The sequence below is a fragment of the Salvelinus sp. IW2-2015 genome, linkage group LG26 (genome assembly GCF_002910315.2).
Source record: "Salvelinus sp. IW2-2015 linkage group LG26, ASM291031v2, whole genome shotgun sequence".
NCBI lineage: Eukaryota > Metazoa > Chordata > Actinopteri > Salmoniformes > Salmonidae > Salvelinus > Salvelinus sp. IW2-2015.
In genome coordinates this window covers 17,329,908-17,348,109 of record NC_036866.1, presented here as the reverse complement: position 1 = coordinate 17,348,109, position 18,202 = coordinate 17,329,908, and the positions used below count along the sequence as shown (strand labels likewise).

Below are 18,202 nucleotides of genomic sequence, written 5' to 3'. Positions count from 1 at the left end.
GTATGACCTCCCTACAACCTGGGCATGCTCCTGATGAGGTGGCGGATGTCTCCTGAGGCATCTCCTCCCAGACCTGGACTTAAGCATCCGCCAACTCCTGGACAGTCTGTGGTGCAACGTGGCGTTGGTGGATGGAGCGAGACATGATGTCCAGATGTGCTCAATTGGATTCAGGTCTGGGGAACGGGCGGGCCAGTCCATAGCATCAATGCCTTCCTCTTGCAGGAACTGCTGACACACTCCAGCCACATGAGGTCTAGCATTGTCTTGCATTAGGGGGAACCCAGGGCCAACCGCACCAGCATATGGTCTCACAAGGGGTCTGAGGATCTCATCTCGGTACCTAATAGCAGTCAGGCTACCTCTGGCGAGCACATGGAGGGCTGTGCGGCCCCCAAAGAAATGCCACCCCACACCATGACTGACCCACCGCCAAACCGGTCATGCTGGAGGATGTTGCAGGCAGCAGAACATTCTCCACGGCGTCTCCAGACTCTGTCACGTCTGTCACATGTGCTCAGTGTTAACCTGCTTTCATCTGTGAAGAGCACAGGGCGCCAGTGGCGAATTTGCCAACTTGGTGTTCTCTGGCAAATGCCAAACGTCCTGCACGGTGTTGGGCTGTAAGCACAAACCCCCTCGTGGACGTCGGACCCTCATACCACCCTCATGGAGTCTGTTTCTGACCGTTTGAGCAGACACATGCACATTTGTGGCCTGCTGGAGGTCATTTTGCAGGGCTCTGGCAGTGCTCCTCCTGCTCAAAGGCGGAGGTAGCGGTCCTGCTGCTGGGTTGTTGCCCTCCTACGGCCACCTCCACGTCTCCTGATGTACTCGCCTGTCTCCTGGTAGCGCCTCCATGCTCTGGACACTACGCTGACAGACACAGCAAACCTTCTTGCCACAGCTTGCATTGATGTGCCATCCTGGATGAGCTGCACTACCTGAGCCACTTGTGTGGGTTGTAGACTCCGTCTCATGCTACCACTAGAGTGAAAGCACCGCAGCATTTAAAAGTGACCAAAACATCAGCCAGGAAGCATAGGAACTGAGAAATGGTCTGTGGTCACCACCTGCAGAACCACTCCTTTATTGGGGTGTTCTTGCTAATTGCCTATAATTTCCACCTGTTGTCTATTCCATTTGCACAAACAGGCATGTGAAATGTATTGTCAATCAGTGTTGCTTCCTAAGTGGACAGTTTGATTTCACAGAAGTGTGATTGACTTGGAGTTACATTGTGTTGTTTAAGTGTTCCCTTTGTAGATACTTTGTACCTGTTTCCTCCAGCATCTTCACAAGGTCCTTGTTGTTCTGGGATTGATTTGCACTTTTCGCACCAAAGTACATTCATCTCTAGGAGACAGAACGCGTCTCCTTCCTGGTCGGTATGACGGCTGCATGGTCCCATGCTATTTATACTTGCGTACTATTGTTTGTACAGATGAACGTGGAACGTGGAAATTGCTCCCAAGGATGAACAAGACTTGTGGAGGTCTTGGCTGATTTCTTTTGATTTTCCCATGATGTCAAGCAAAGAGGCACTGGGTTTGAAGGTAGGCCTTGAAATACATCCACAGGTACACCTCCAATTGACTCAAATGATGTCAATTAGCCTATCAAAAGCTTATAGAGCCATGACATTTTCTGGAATTTTCCAAGCTGTTTAAAGGCACAGTCAACTTAGTGTATGTAAACTTCTGACCCACTGGAATTGTGATACAATGAATTATAAGTGAAATAATCTGTCTGTAAACAATTGTTGGAAAAATGTATTGTGTCATGCACAAAGTAGATGTCCTAACCGATTATCCAAAACTATAGTTTGTTAACAAGAAATTTGTGCAGTGGTTGAAAAACAAGTTTTAATGACTCCAACCTAAGTGTATATAAACTTCCGACTTCAACTGTAACTAGGCAAGTCAGTTAAGAACAAATTCTTATTTAAAATGACGGCCTTGGAACAGTGTGTTAACTGCCTTGTTCAGGGGCAGAACGGACTTTTACCTTGTCAGCTCGGGGGATTCGATCTAGTAACATTTCGGTTACTGGCTCAACGCTATAACCACTAGGCTACCTTCCACCCCCCAAAAGGTAAAAGGTTTGTTTGTCTCTCCATATTATATGGTAAATATATCCAATGCAGAAAACATCTACATTTAAATAGTATTAATATTAATTTGCATATATTTCCGTTAATTCCCACAGAAAGCTTCCACCTCCCCAAAATTTACAAACCTAGTTTGGACCATGATAGTTTGGTGGTGATTTGGACACCAAGGAACTTGAAGCTCTCAACCTGCTCCACTACAGCCCCGTTGATGAGAATGGGGGCGTGCTCGGTCCTCCTTTTCCTGCAGTCCACAATCATCTCCTTTGTCTTGATCACGTTGAGGGAGAGGTTGTTGTCCTGGCACCACACGGCCAGGTCTCTGACCGTCTCGTCGGTAATCAGGCCTACCATGGTTGTGTCATCGGCAAACTTAATGATGGTGTTGGAGTCGTGCCTGGCCATGGAGTCATGAGTGAACAGGGAGTACAGGAGGGGACTAAGCAGGTACCCCTGAGGGGCCACCGTGTTGAGGATTAGCGTGGCAGATGTGTTGTTACCTACCCTCACCACCTGGGGTGGCCCATCAGGAAGTCCAGGATCCAGTTGCAGAGGGAGGTATTTAGTCCCAGGGTCCTTAGCTTAGTGATGAGCTTTGAGGGCACTATGGTGTTGAACGCTGAGCTGTAGTCAAGGAATGGCATTCTCGCATAGGTGTTCCTTTTCTCCAGGTGGGAAAGGGCAGTGTTGAGTGCAATAGAGATTGCATCATCTGTGGATCTCTTAGGGCAGTATGCAAATTGGAGTGGGTCTAGGGTTTCTGGGATAATAGTGTTGATGTGAGGCATGACCAGCCTTTCAAAGCATTTCATGGCTACAGACGTGAGTGCTATGGGTCAGTAGTCATTTAGGCAGGTTATCTTAGTGTTTTTGGTCACAGGCACTATGGTGGTCTTCTTAAAACATGTTGGTATTACAGACTCAGGCAGGGAGAGGTTGAAAATGTCAGTGAAGACAATTGCCAGTTGGTCAGGGCATGCTCGCAGTACACATACTCCGTCTGGCCCTGCGAATGTTGACCTGTTTAAAGGTCTTACTCACATCGGCTGCGGAGAGCGTGATCACACTGTTGTCCGGAACAGCTGGTGCATAGCGGGATTTCTTATAAGCTTCCGGGTTAGAGTCCCGCTCCTTGAAAGAGGCAGCTCTACCCTTTAGCTCAGTGCGGATGTTGCCTGTAATCCATGACTTCTGGTTGGGGTATGTACAAACAGTCACTGTGGGGACGACGTCATCGATGCACTTATTGATAAAGCTAGTGACTGATGTGGTGTACACCTCAATGCCATCGGAAGAATCGCGGAACATATTCCAGTCTGTGATAGCAAAACAGTTCTGTAGTTTAGCATCTGCTTCATCTGATCACTGTTTCATTGACCGAGTCACTGTTGCTTCCTGCTTTCATTTTAGCTTGTAAGCAGGAATCAGGAGGATAGAATTATGGTCAGATTTGCCAAATGGAGGGAGAGCTTTGTACGCATCTCTGTGTGTGGAGTAAAGGTGGTCTAGATATTTTTCCCCTCTGGTTGCACATTTAACATGCTGGTGGAAATGTGGTAAAAAGGATTTAAGTTTCCCTGCATTAAAGTCCCCGGCCACTAGGAGTGCCGCCTCTGGATGAGGGTTTTCCTGTTTGCTTATGGCAGTATACAGCTCATTGAGTGCAATCTTAGTGCCAGCATTGGTCTGTGGTGGAATGTAGATAGCTACGAAAAATACAGATGAAAACTCTCTAGGTAGATAGTGTGGTCTACTGCTTATCATGAGATACTCTACCTCAGGCGAGCAAAACCTTGAGACTTCCTTAGATATCGTTCACAAGCTGTTGTTTACAAATATACATAGACCGCCACCCCTTGTCTTAGCAGAGGCTGCTGTTCTGTCCTGCCGATACAGTGTAAAACCCGCCAGCTGTATGTTGTTCATGTTGTCGTTCAGCCACGACTCGGTGAAACATAAGATATTACTGTTTTTAATGTCCTGTTTGTAGTTTAATCTTGCTCGTAGGTCATCAATTTTATTTTCCAATGATTGCATGTTTGCCAACAGAACGGACGGCAGTGGGGGTTTACTCGCTCGCCTATGGATTCTCAGAAGGCAACCTGACCTCCGCCTCCTTTTTCTCCATCTTCTCTTCACGCAAATAACGGGGATTTGGGCCTGTTCCCGGGAAAGCAGTATGTCCTTCACGTTGGACTCTGAAATAGCTTCTGGACTTTAAAGGAAAAAGCTTCTACCAGTTTGTGGTGAGTAATCGCTGTTCTGATGTCCAGAAGCTATTTTCGGTCATAAGAGATGGTAGCAGCAACACTATGTACAAAATAAGTTCAAAAATAAGTTACAAACAATGCAAAAAAAACTACCAAATAACACATTTGGTTAGGAGCACGTAAAACGTCAGCCATCCTCTCCGGCACCATTCTACATGTAGTAGCGTAAACCTAGAAATGTTACATTGAACTGGGTGCTTTCACACAGGTTTGGCTCCGGAGTTAATTAAGCAATTAACATCCCATCATGCTTAGGGTCATGTATAAACATTTTTAATGTTTACTACCATGGCTTTGCCCTCATAGAATGACAATGTTTCCATCCACAGGGCACGAGTGGTCACTGAATGGTTTGATGAGCATGAAAACTATGTCAAACATATGCCATGGCCATCTCAGTCTCCAGCTCCCAACCCAATTGAACACTTATCAGAATGACTTTGTTGAAAGTTGTAAAAGTAAAATGCACAAGGTGCAATTTCGAAATTGGGTAGTGTGTCATCAGTTTTCCTCATCATGTCAGTCATTGCATACTTTAGAGAGCTATTTATAACTTGTCAGAAATGCCCAGATCAATTAGCCCATGTCAGATCTTTTTTTTAGCTAGATTTATTAGTCCATAGATTTTATAGTAAGGTTCAAGTCACTCAAATATCACATGAATACACATTAGACATGGCAAACTTATTGAATTGCAATAAAATGAGCTTTAAAACAGCAACATTTTCTCTGCACCCAATGACAAAATGTGCAGAATTGCAGGAAACAAGCTTTAAACCTGCAACATTTTCTCTCTGCCAATAAGAGGGGTGTGAACAGTTTGTGTCATGAACAGTGCTTGTGCCCATAGAAATAGACGAGGCACACGCGTGAGGCATGGGTGAAAATGTTAGGGAACCCCTGCACTATGAGATAGTCATAGGAGACAGTCGTAGCTTGAATAGTTTAGTCATATCTGGGTGTTATCACGTCCTACAATACACATTTTCGGTCCAGCATAAACGTTACCCCAAAAACAAACCGTTAACTAGCCATCAGATCTGACCCACTTGCTCCTCGGCGTACACATCACTGACAAACTGAAATGGTACACCCACAGTCAGTATTGTGAAGAAGGCTGAAGATATTTGGCTTGGSACATAAAAAACACTCAAACTTTCACAGATGCACAATTGAGAGCATCCTGTCGGGCTGTATCACCGCCTGGTACGGCAACTGCACCGCCCGCAACCGCAGGGCTCTCCAGATGGTGGCGGCAAACTACCTGCCCTACAGGACATCTTCAGCACCCAATGTCACACGAAGGCCAAAAAGATCAAATGATAACAATCCCCCGAGCCACTGCCTGTTCACCCAGCTATCATCCAGAAAGCGAGGTCAGTACAGGTCCATCAAAGCTGGGACCGAGAGACTGAAAAACAGCTTCTATCTCAAGGTCATCAGACTGTTAAATAGCCATCACTAGCGCCTTACATGCTGACCAGACCGGACACGTCGCATGCGCGACCGTCGCAAAATACATTTTGAAATCCATGTTATTCAATTATTGTGCCAACGAGCATCTGCGACGCCAAGGGCTAAAATAGAAGTTGTTCCTATTTCTGACGCAGATCGCACTGAAAGTCCTGCCTCTCCCATCTCCTCATTGGTTTATAGAAGCAGGTACTCGCGTGCCATCTCCTCATTGGTTATACCCACGTGGGTGATTGAAAGACRAACTTTGTTGCCAGTTGTCGTGGTAATACAATGAAAGTTTAGATGCATCACCATATAAGTTCAAAGATGAAAAAGTCTGGAAGGAGGAGAGATGACTAGAAACGATTCGGTTGACCGTTTTATGTGTGGATTAATTGTCGGAGTAGAGGTCCTTGTGCATTTCAGGTAAAATAACAACTCAATGTTTATAACCCATGACAAATTAGCTAGCAACAGAAAGCTAGCTAAATAGGACAAATTAACATTAGCTAGCAAGTGCAAGCTAGCTAGCTAAATTGCCATACATGTTTAATGCTTTTAGACCTGTCCCCAAATGAATGTCATTGGTTCAGAGTTTGTTTTGATATTTTAACCTGCGTGTCGTGATCGCGTTTGGTGTGGGGGGGCAAAATAAATGTATGCACGATAGCGCACGAGTGCAGTCAGTTTGGGTTCCGTGTTAGAGGCTGCTGCCCTATATACATAGACTTGAAATCACTGGCCTCTTTAATAATGGAACACTAGTCACATTAATAATGTTTGCATAACTAACCTCATATGTATATACTGTATTCTACTGTATTTTAGTCTATGCCGCGCCGACATTGCTCATCCAAATATTTATATATTCTTAATTCCATTACTTTAGATGTGTGTATTGTTGTTAGGTATTACTGCACTGTTGGAGCTAGAAACACAAGCATTTCGCTACGCCCGCAATAACATCTGCTAAACACGTGTATGTGACCAATGAAAATTGAGTTGACAATTTTTTTCATTGGTAAACGAACGGAGTGACTATCTTCATTTATCCACCATCTTTGGTGTGATCCCAACAAAAGGGAACCTAAACATTTACTGCGTGTAAGATGCACAGGGTGAGACATCGCATTTGCTGATAACTACTAGCTTAATGTACATCGATTAACTGTACACATCAACAACTCAAATTGGCTCATTGCCTCCATATTTAAATACCCTGCGCACAAAAACAAAACACGGAAGATGGTGAGCTAACGTTATAGCTCCTAGCTAGTTAACAGCTTTGTGTGGGCATAAGGACATGACAGCCACCTTTTCTCGTAAAGGTAGTTAGATAAATGTGTACTATTGAAGAAATGTTTTCTACAACCCTGTTTTACTTGACATTGCTGGCAACGTATTTCGTTTATTTTCTCATAAATACCTTTTTCAGCTGTGGTCCTCTGGTACCGCTAGCTGGTTAACTTTCATTTCCGCCTACCTCAATGACGGGGTCACGTGATTCACAGTAAAAGGCTAGCGCAATGAATTGTGGTTCACAACATGCAAATACAGTTACGGTCATTTGACCGCTATAATAAACCAAAGATAACAATGCATGTTTATTTAAAAGTACATTTGCCCCCCTTTATCGGCAAACCTATATGTGACAAAAAGGAGAACACGTACTGGAAAGATAATCACAAATACACAAACTATCTGAAAAAAAGTCAAAACAATATATACATACAATAKAAATTGTCTTCCTAGAAAGTTCTGACAGTTTATGAAATCTCGGTAAGAGGGCAAGCACATCACAACTATCACATTTCTTATAGCTTTATAAGCTTGCCAAAGTATCAAGTACAATTCAGCTATATAGTGTACTTCACTCCGTTCACACTGTGTGTGAATTCAACATGGTGTGGTTGCCCAGTAAAGAATTAACAGCACAATTCAATTGGAAGCTATACTGTATAATTCATTCTGTGCTTGAACTCAACACGGTGTGGTTTCCCAATAGTTTTCACCAGGCAGTTAGTTACCAGTAGTCTGAAAAAAGTTGGCTATGATCCATAAACCTACAGTAAACGTTGGGTGACTTGTGAACAGTGAATAAGCAGCCCTATCTTTCATGTGTGATTGAGTCACATAATGACAGGACACAGGCTCCAAAGATTCAAATTCAAAATAATTATGAATAGTTGTGGGGTAGATTAAGGCTGTGATGACTCCCTACAAATGGACGAATGCTAAACTGGACAGTAGTCTTTCAAAGATATCAAAAAGTGCTGGAGCCTATCCAAAGTCAGTATAAGTGAGTGATCATGACAAACAGTCAGCAGCGGACAGTCCAGGAGGACATTGGCCATGGTGACTCATGTAGTGGTCGTGGAAATAGATAATCACAGCCAGAGAAGGACCCAGTAGCTCGCACAGCCACACCAGCCCACTGCCATAGTTACCCCTGAAATAGTGTCATGATGAAGATCCCTAGACGACAGTTGTGCAAGGGCAGAGCAATGACATACTGGCACAACAAAACAAACAAAATGTTTATACATAAATCAAATCAAAAACATACACAGATGTTATTGCGGTTGTAGCGAAATGCTTGTGTTCCTAGCTCCAGCAGTTGAGTAATATCTAACAATTCACAATAATACACACAGATCTAAAAGTAAAATAATGGAATTAGGAAATATATAAATATTAGGACGAGCAATGTCGGAGTCTGGAGTATAAATATATATATGTGCTGGAATTTATAGACATTAAAGACATTATGGACAGGAAGTGGATAGGATATTTAGTATATCTGTAGAATACATAGGATAGGATAGTATATACAGCAATAGTTAAATAGGATGACATTGACTAGAATACAGTATACATATGAAATTAGTAAAACAATAAGTAAACATTATTAGTGACCACTGACCAGTGTTCCATTATTAAAGTGACCAGTGATTTTATGTCTATGTACATAGGGCAGCAGCCTCAAGGTGCAGGTTTGAGTAACCGGGTGGTAGCCGGCTAGTGACAGTGTATAAGTTCAGGGCAGGGTACTGGGTGGAGGCCGGCTAGTGATGACTATTTAACAGTCTGATGGCCTTGAGATAGAAGCTGTTTTTCAGTCTCTTGGTCCCAGCTTTGATGCACCTGTACTGACCTCACCTTCTGGATGATAGTGGGGTGAACAGGCCGTGCCGCGGGTGGTTGATGTCCTTGATGATCTTTTTGTCCTTCCTGTGACATTGGGTGCTGTAGGTGTCCTGGAGAGCAGGCAGTGTACCCCCGGTGATGCGTTGGGCAGACGACACCACCCTCTCTAGAGCCCTGCGGTTGTGGGTGGTGAAGTTGCCGTTCTGCCCACCCTCTCTAGAGCCCTGCGGTTGTGGGTGGTGAAGTTGCCGTATCAGGCAGTGATACAACCTGACAGGATGCTCTTCATGGTGCATCTGTAAAAGTTTGTGAGGGTCTTAGGGGCCAAGCTGAATTTCTTCAGCCTCTTGAGGTTGAAGAGGCGCTGTTGCGCCTTCTTCACTACACTATCTGTGTGGATGGACCATTTCAGAATGTCAGTGATGTGTACGCAGAGGAACTTGAAGATTTTCACCTTCTCCACTGCGGCCCTGTCGATGTGGTTGTGGGGGTGCTCCCTCTGCTGTTTCCTGAAGTCCACGATCAGCTCCTTCATTTTATTGATGTTGAGAGACATGTTATTTTCCTGGCATGACTCCGCCAGGGCCCTCATCTTCTCCCTGTAGGCTGTCTCGTCATTGTTGGTAATCAGGCCTACTACCGTTGTGTCGTCTGCAAACTTGATAATTGAGTTGGAGGTGTGCTCGGTCACGCAGTCATGGTTGAACAGGGAGTTCAAGAGGGGGCTGAGCACACATACTTGTGGGGCCCCTGTGTTGAGGATCACAGTTATTCAATCACAGTACAAACACATTCATTTAATACATAAACATATCACCTGCTGCATGATTACCACCATCATTTGAGTAAAGACCACCTGAAAGAAGAGGCAAAAATTAAGAGGGTGGATAATAGTGTGGCCCTCATCTCACCATTTTTACCAGCCTCTCACAAAGGACGTTGATTTGGACCCTGTGGGTCAAGGGGAAGTCTCACTGGTAGCATAGAGTGGGTGCCAGGAGGAAGAAGTAAAGGTCTGACACAGAGCACAGTCAATATCATTAACTGTCTATGTGTTCTTTGTCTACAACTAGAAATTGTGTACGCCAAGAAAGAAGAATTGTTCTCACCTTTAATATTTAGGTGTTCTATGTGTTCGTTTGTTTCATGTAATATACACTTGTCAGTCCCTGGAAAACGTATATATATTTTTTTAACTAGGCAAGTCAGTTAAGAATAAATTCTTATTTACAATGACGGCCTACCCCAGCCAAACCCTAACCCGGACGACACTGGGCCAATTGTGCGCCACCCTATGGGACTTGCAATCACGTCTGGTTGTGATACAGCCTGGAATCAAACAAGGTTCTGTAGTGATGCCTCTAGCACTGAGATGCAGTGCCTTAGACCGCTGCACCACTTGGGAGCAGAATACAGATGTTTACCACAACAAGAATACAAACTTTGCGTTTTTTGTTTTTTATGTGTTATTTCTTACATTATTAGCCCAGAAATGTTTTTGTGTTATTACATACAGACAAAAATAACTTTTGGATATCAGAGCGGCGGTAACTCACCAGCATTACCAGCATTACGACCAGGAATACAACTTTCCCGAACTGGATCTTTTATTCAAACCCCCCAGGGCAATTGAACTGATTCCAGAGGCTGATCCAAAACACCGCCGGTGGAGAAGAGGTATTCAGAGTGAACATTACTCATCTCATATGTATATACTGTATTCTATTCTACTGTATTTTAATCTATGCTGCACCGACAATGCTCTTCCAAATATTTACATATTCTTAATTCCATTTCCTTTACATTTGTGTGTATTTTATTGTTTGTATTGTGTGTATTGTTGTGAACGTTTTAGATATTACTTGTTTGATATTACTGCAGTGTTGGAGCTAGAAACACAAGCATTTCGCGACACCCACAATAACATCTGCTAAACATGTCTATGTGACCAATAAAATGTGATTTAATTTCATTTGAACAAGAGAATAATTCTCTTCACCCTCCACTACCCACAATCAGTGGTAACAGCATCAAACCAACCATCAGTAACTACTGCACCCACTAACACTAGAAAGTAAAAAAACAAACTGGTTCGAACAGATATCCCTSGATATGAAACCGACCCCCTGACGACACCAACTTTATTGAACACACAGTGTAAAAATTCACAGTGCAGGGTGGGAAAWGTATGTGAACCCTTGGMTTTAATAACTGGTTGACCCTCCTTTGGCAGCAATAAACTCAACCAAACGTTTTCTGTAGTTGAGGATCAGACCTGCACAACGGTAAGGAGGAATTTTGGACCATTCCTCTTGTGGTATCCCTGGAGGTCTACCCTGGGGGTGGTAATAGAGGGGAGGTACGTGAGGCGACGTTAGCTCCCTCTGCTGGGAATACGGGAGCTGGGCACCTCGACACGGACAGCTCTAAGTGGAGGTAATTAGAGGAAAGTGCCAACCAGCCGTGGAGACCAAATAAAAGGAGCACGGTGGCACACCGCGAGAGAGAACGGGGAGAGACCGAAACCAAGCCACAGTAGAGAAGAAGGACCGAGCCAAACCTAATTGATTTTCTTTGTTAGTAAAGTTGTTTTTGCGGACTAAAGCCTCCCTGTCTCTGTGTCAATCTCTGCACGCTCAACCCAACAGCCCACGGTTTACCACATATGGTGGAGAATGCGGGCATCTCAGTAGCTTTGGGTGCCGTGGGGTCGAGCGTACGGAGATTACCATGAAGGAGCTGGTGGCTCAGTTCATCCTCAGCCAGCAGAAGCAACAGGCTCTCCAGGAGCAAGCACTGGAGGAGCAGCACCAACAAAATCGCAGACTGGTGGTGGAGGTAGCCCAGTTGAAGGTTGGGAGGGCTCAGGAGTCTGGCCCGAATCAGTTCCCGGTTCAATTAAGGGAGATAGATGACGTGGAGTCGTTTTTGTGCACCTACGAGAGGACGGCCCAGAGGGAAGTATGGACCCAGCCCAAGTGGGCCAGCCTGTTGGCACCCTACCTCTCTGGGAAGGCCTACTTTGATTTGAACACTGACCAGGCCGCAAATTATGAGGGACTCAAACGGGAGATACTGAGCCGTTATGGGTTCAATCTCGCACGCCGTGCACAGCTGGTCCACGACTGGGCCTTTTACCCCACCCTTTTCCCCCGTGCTCAGATGAGCGACCTGGTGCACCTGACCAAGGGCTGGCTACTGACGGAAGTACTGTCCCTCCCGATGCTACAAGCTCGTCCTGGATGAATGCCTTCGGGCCCAGCCATACGAGATGAAGAAGACGGTGAGCATGCAGAACCCCCAGAGCCTGGAGGAATTTCTGACCGCGATAGAAATTCACCAGAACAGCCAGGACCTGCTGAGGGGCTCGAGCGGAGAGAGGAGACGTGGCGAGGGGGACGAACAACACAGAGAGGTGAGGGGCTGAAGGGGGGCACGGACGAAACCAGCCGAGGCTGTGAAGCAGGAGGGTGACCCAAACATACGTCGGCGGCTGCTGGACCCAGATCAGAGACGTTGCTATGAGTGTGTGGAGCTGTCCCGGCCGAGAGGAGGCCATGCCCTCCGCATTCCCCAGCTCTGGGGTAACCTGGATGGCGAGTTACGTCACCTCCTGTTGAGCACACACCGAGAYGGCCCCTCCGATGGTTCCTGTACGAATCGATGGCATCGACACCAGCGCTCTGCTGGACTCCGGCAGCATGGTGAACCTGGCCCACCCGCAGTGGCTCTCACGAGAGGGGAAGGAGGAACCGGGGGACGAGCAGGTGACAGTGTCCTGTGTACACGGGAACACGAAGAGGTACCCAACGGTGCCAGTGAKGATAACCACCCCAAGGGGGAAGTGCCAGATGCGCGTGGGAGCTGTTCCTAACCTACCCGTGTCCATTCTCCTCGGTCGAGACTGCCCTCTCTTCCAGGCCCTGTGGAGGAGGGACCTGGAGAGGCAAGCATGGAAGAAAAGGAAAAAGGACGGTGGCCTGTGCAACCCAACCCACGCCACGAGAGGTGTCCACTGGGCCCTAGTCGGACCCGGAGGAGGGAGACAACCCCGCTCCGGCAAGCGAGCCACCATGTGAGGAAGACCTCAGGCTCCCCTTTATGGAGGTGGAGGCCCTAGACGGACCTCCTGGCACCGGAATCCTCACGGGTCAGTTCGGGATGGCCCAGTTAGAAGACCCCAATCTCCAGAGCGCTAGGGGCCAGGTGATTGTGGTGGATGGCGTACTGTTACCTGGGATAAGTGATTGGCGCTACCCCCACTTCGCAATCAAGCATAATTTATTGTATCAGGTAGTAAAGCATAGTAGGGAGACAAAAGACTTGTTACTCATACCCAGCCAGTATGTTAGGACTGTGTTGCAGCTTGGCCACACTCACCTGCTTGGGGCACACCTGGGGATGGAGAAAACCAGGGAGCGGATCTGGAACCGGTTCCACTGGCCCGGAGTCAAGCGTGCCGTGGAGGACTACTGCCGTAGTTGTCCGGAGTGCCAGATCACAGCTCCGAGGGTGCATTATCAAAACCCTTTGGTTCCTTTGCCCATTCTAGGAGTGCCATTCGAGCGGGTGGCCACAGCAGGGCCCACCCTCGGTCGAAGTTGCAATGGGGGAACACCTCAGCCCGACCCAACGACAAGAGCTCAGAGTTGGTCCAGCGGAAGACGTCCATGTTCTCCGAGGTGCCAGGGCGCACGGATCTCGTGGAACATCATATCCACACCCGTCCAGGACAAAAAGTGCGTAAATGGCCATGCCGGATACCAAAAGCCCGGAGGGTGGCGGTCCAGCGGGAAGTGGCGACAATGCTAGAAATGGGGGTACTGGAGGAGTCACACAGTGAGTGGTCTAGCCCCATAGTGCTGGTTCCGAAACCGGACGGAACCTTCCACTTCTGTAATGACTTCCGGGGCCTGAACAAGGTCCGTAAGTTCGATGCCTACCCCATGCCCCGGGTGGACGAACTGATCGACCGCTTGGGGTTGGCGAGATACGTCAGCACCTTGGACCTGACGAAGGGGTACTGGCAGCTGCCACTGGCAGCGGCCTCCTGGGAGAAGCCTTCCTTCTCCACCCAGGGGGGGCTATACCACTACCGGGTTCTGCCTTTCGGGCTCCACGGGGCACCAGCGACCTTTCAGCGAATCATGGACTGCGTCCTGCGGCCGCACGGTGAGTACACCGCTGCTTTTCTGGACGACATAATTGTGCAGTGACAGYTGGGAGTCGCATCTTTGTAGGTTACAGGCCATGGTGGATGCGCTAAGGGATGCAGGTCTGACCGCGAACCCCCACAAGTGCAAGCTGGGCTACGCCGAGGTGGAGTACCTGGGCTATCAGGTCGGGAGGGGAAATGTGAAACCCAAGAAAAGAAAATCGCTGCCATTAGGGGATGGCCGGTAACCTAGAACCAAGAGTCAGGTGAAGTCATTCCTGGGGTTAGCAGGGTACTACAGTAGATTTGTACCTAAACTTTGCCGCAATAGCTTCTCCCCTCACAGACTTAACGAAGGCACGACCACCCCAGACGGTGCGATGGACGGAGGACACAGAGGCCCTGAAGGATGCGCTATGTTCACACCCGGTACTCGTCACCCCGGACTTCTCAAAAAACCTCCTGGTCCAGACAGATGCGTCTGACACAGGGGTAGGGGCCGTTTTGTCCCAAGAGCAAGATGGCGAGGAGCACTCCATCATGTATGTCAGCAGGAAACTCCTCCTGAGGGAGAAGAAATACTCCATTGTTGAGAAGGAGTGCCTCGCCGTGAAGTGGGCACAAGTATTACCACCTCGGGAGGAAGTTCACCCTGATCACTGACACGAATGACCGTGTCACCCGCTGGTTCCTGTCCTTACAGTGATTCTCTTTCTGTCATCCACAGTTCTAGGGCCCAGCACGGCAATGCGGACGCCCTATCCCGGGGGGTTGCAAACCTAGCCCTTAGCCCTGACTGGGAGGGAGGCATGCTAAGGGGGGGGGGTATCCCAGGAGATCTACCCTGGGGGATGGTAATAGAGGGGAGGTACGTGGGGCGACGTTTGCTTCTTCTGCTGGGAATACGGGAGCTGGGCACCCCGACACGGACAGCTCTAAGTGGAGGTAATTAGAGGAAAGTGCCAACYAGCCATGGAGGCTAAATAAAAGGAGCACGGTGGCATCCGCGATAGATAACGGGGAGAGACCGACACCAAGCCACGGTAGAGAAGGACCGAGCCAAACTTAAGTGATTTTCTTTTATGTTTATTTACTGTGTTTAATAAAGTTGTTTTTGCAGACTAAAGCCTGCCTGTCTCTGTGTCAATCTCTGCATGCTCAACCCAACACCCCACGGTTTACCACACTCTTTACAAAACTGTTTCAGTTCAGCAATATTCTTTGGATGTCTGGTGTGAACTGCTTTCTTGAGGTCATGCCACAGCATCTCAATCGGATTGAGGTCAGGACTCTGACTGGGCCACTCCAGTAGGCATATCATCTTCTGTTGAAGCCATTCTGTTGTTGATTTACTTCTGTGTTTTGGGTCGTTGTCCTGTTGCATCACCCAACTTCTGTTGAACTTCAATTGGCGGACAGATAGCCTAACATTCTCCTGCAAAATGTCTTGATAAACTTGAATAAATTTTTCTGTCAACTCAACTGTAGTTTCATCTGTCCACAGAATATTTTGCCAGTAGCGCTGTGGAACATCCAGGTGCACTTTTGCAAACTTCAGACTTGCAGCAATGTTTTTTTTTGGACAGCAGTGGGTTCTTCCGTGGTGTCCTCCCATGAAAACCATTCTTTAGTGTTTTACGTATCGTAGACTTGTCAACAGAGATGTCAGCATGTTCCAGAGATTTCTGTAAGTCTTTAGCTAACACTCTAGGATACTTAACCTCATTGAGCATTCCGCGCCGTGCTCTTGCAGTCCTCTTTGCAGGAYGGCCACTCCTAGGGAGAGTAGCAACAGTGCTGAACTTTCTCAATTTATAGACAATTTGTCTTACCGTGGACTGATGAACATCAAGGCTTTTAGAGATACTTTTGTAACCCTTCCAGCTTTATGCAAGTCAACAATTCTTAAGTCTTCTGAGATCTCTAATTTTTTCCAACCTACACTGAATGTTTAAATGATGTATTCAATATAGACAAGAAAAATACAATTTGTGTGTTATTAGTTTAAGCACACTACTTGTCTATTGTTGTGACTAAGATGAAGATCAGATACATTTTATGACTAATCTATGCAGAAATCCAGGTAATTCCAAAGGGTTCACATACTTTTTCTTGTCACTGTATATCTGATATATAGCAACTGAGCYATAACCTGGAATTTTAAGTGCAGGTCAATATCTGTGCAGATCATATTTGTGGTATTTAACTGTTGATTTTGAAGAATCATATAGAATGGTGACAGCAGGAAAAAGTGTCAGTTATCCCAAGTGCCCCAGGTGTAAACAGCACCATGCACTGGGGGACACTGTTCCCTAGAATCAACACATCAACCTTTGTGAGACAGTTCACATAGCTGAGCCTCTCCTATTTGAAAAGCCGGGGTAGACTTGTCTCACCTTATCCAGACACCTCAAGTAGCAGAGCAGCAATTGCAAACATATTGGCAGCTGCAAGGGTGAGAGAAGYATGAAGGATGAGTGAGTTTATTACTCATATTCATGAACAGTATATTCCTTGTGCAGTTGGTTGAGGTAGAGTACTGTTTATCAAAGCTGACAATAGTTCAGGGATGACAAAGCCTCACCCAGTATGAGGTAGACAGATGGCCAGTCATAATTGTCCTCCATAAGGTGTTCCAAGATCTTCCTCAAATCAATTAAGAAGCCATGGCTGTTCAAAAGAGGTCAGAGAAAAAATAAAACACATGAATTGCAAATTGTGTGTGTGTCATGTACTCACTGTATAAAGTTATCCAGGAACAGGTGAGCATGGGTCGGGATCTGAGGGGAAAAACCCAAACAAAATACACTATTGGTCTCTTCTCTTTCCCTGCATAGCTCATTTAGTATCCAGAGAGAATGTCTCACCAGAAGGATAATGATCCAGTTGAATATCTCTCTATAGTTTGTGAAGTCAACATGCTATTGTGACAAAATGAAGCCTACATGTTATTCTGTCAATAACACTGGGATCATGGGAAGATCTGGAGACTTATAGGTATACTTTTAATATTAATGTGYACCAGAACATGTCAATGTCTGGATGTGGTTCAATGGGAGGATCAGAGCCGGAACTGCCATAGTACTGGCATGTGTCTTCCTCTTCAAGTGAAGAATAGGAGTAGACACAGGCCTCAGTTTCTGCTGCAGACATCTCAGCCTCTGTGTTGATTGTGTCACAGCACATGAGACCAAATTCAAAAGTAAAATCAAGATATCCACATCAACTTCTATCTGGGGAAAATCAGTTTGTCTTGTTGGAACTTGCAAGCATTGCTATAATCTTCATCAATGTTAAAATTACTTGAAAAAAATAGTGAACTTCACTGTCTGTGAAGCAATTTGCATAGTGATTATTAGGCTACTATATATTATTTGCCCTTGAGACACCACTACCCTGTCGATTACATGAGGCATTCATTCAATGAACGCAATATTGTTCCTCACTGTCTCTGTCGCAACATTGTTGCTTTATTCATGAGTGATATCATGAMAATAACCATGTGTATGTATTAATAGGGTAGTCGGTTCTGACCTGACATCAATTGCCTGGAATTGATTATCTTTCTGCAAATCATTTGAACATGAATAGCATTTGAACATGAATATCACACATTTTTCTGCATGTTCACGATGCACGCACCTTCCCGTGCAAGGGAGAAACTCAATTGAATACTTCTCGCTTTCTCTCGCGTCCACTGCTTCTCAAACGCCATTGGATGAGAAAGGCAGAGCGCCCTCCCCTCTGACCTTCTCCTCCAATGGGGTTTCAGAAAGAGGCGAGGAGAACGCAATTGAGATTATCCCCAAAATATCAACGCTCCGTTTTGCAGCCKTGACTAGATTTGGCTCGAGCAGCACCGAAAATGTACATAAATCATAATTTGGTGGGTTCTAATATTTGTCTTATTTCACACATTTATACGCATCTGTGAATTAGTAATTTGTTTTTTTTGCATATCCCAACTCTCCTAGAGACACCTTCAGAGAGTGGTGTCATGGCCAGGGCCTGCCATTAACAACTCTGACCCTGGAACAATTAAGATTAAGTGTCTTGCTCAAGGGC

At 46.2% G+C, this 18,202-nt stretch overlaps 1 protein-coding gene and 1 long non-coding RNA gene across 4 annotated transcripts in view; both read right to left on the bottom strand.

The window, feature by feature from the left end:
- Window positions 1-7,346, bottom strand: part of wwp2 (WW domain containing E3 ubiquitin protein ligase 2) — a 47,995-nt gene extending 40,649 nt beyond the window's left edge. For all 3 annotated transcript variants that reach the window (XM_023970816.2, XM_023970818.2, XM_023970817.2), the window contains exon 1: window positions 7,262-7,346. The gene's annotated coding sequence lies outside the window, so the exon portion shown is untranslated. The remainder of the gene's footprint in view (window positions 1-7,261) is intronic.
- Window positions 7,347-10,538: 3,192 nt separating this feature from the next.
- Window positions 10,539-17,046, bottom strand: LOC139023052 (uncharacterized). The gene is made up of 3 exons (XR_011474190.1): window positions 16,722-17,046; window positions 16,534-16,584; window positions 10,539-10,629 (listed from the first exon to the last, which is right to left on the bottom strand). It is a non-coding gene; the product is annotated as an uncharacterized lncRNA (long non-coding RNA).
- Window positions 17,047-18,202: the final 1,156 nt, after the last annotated feature.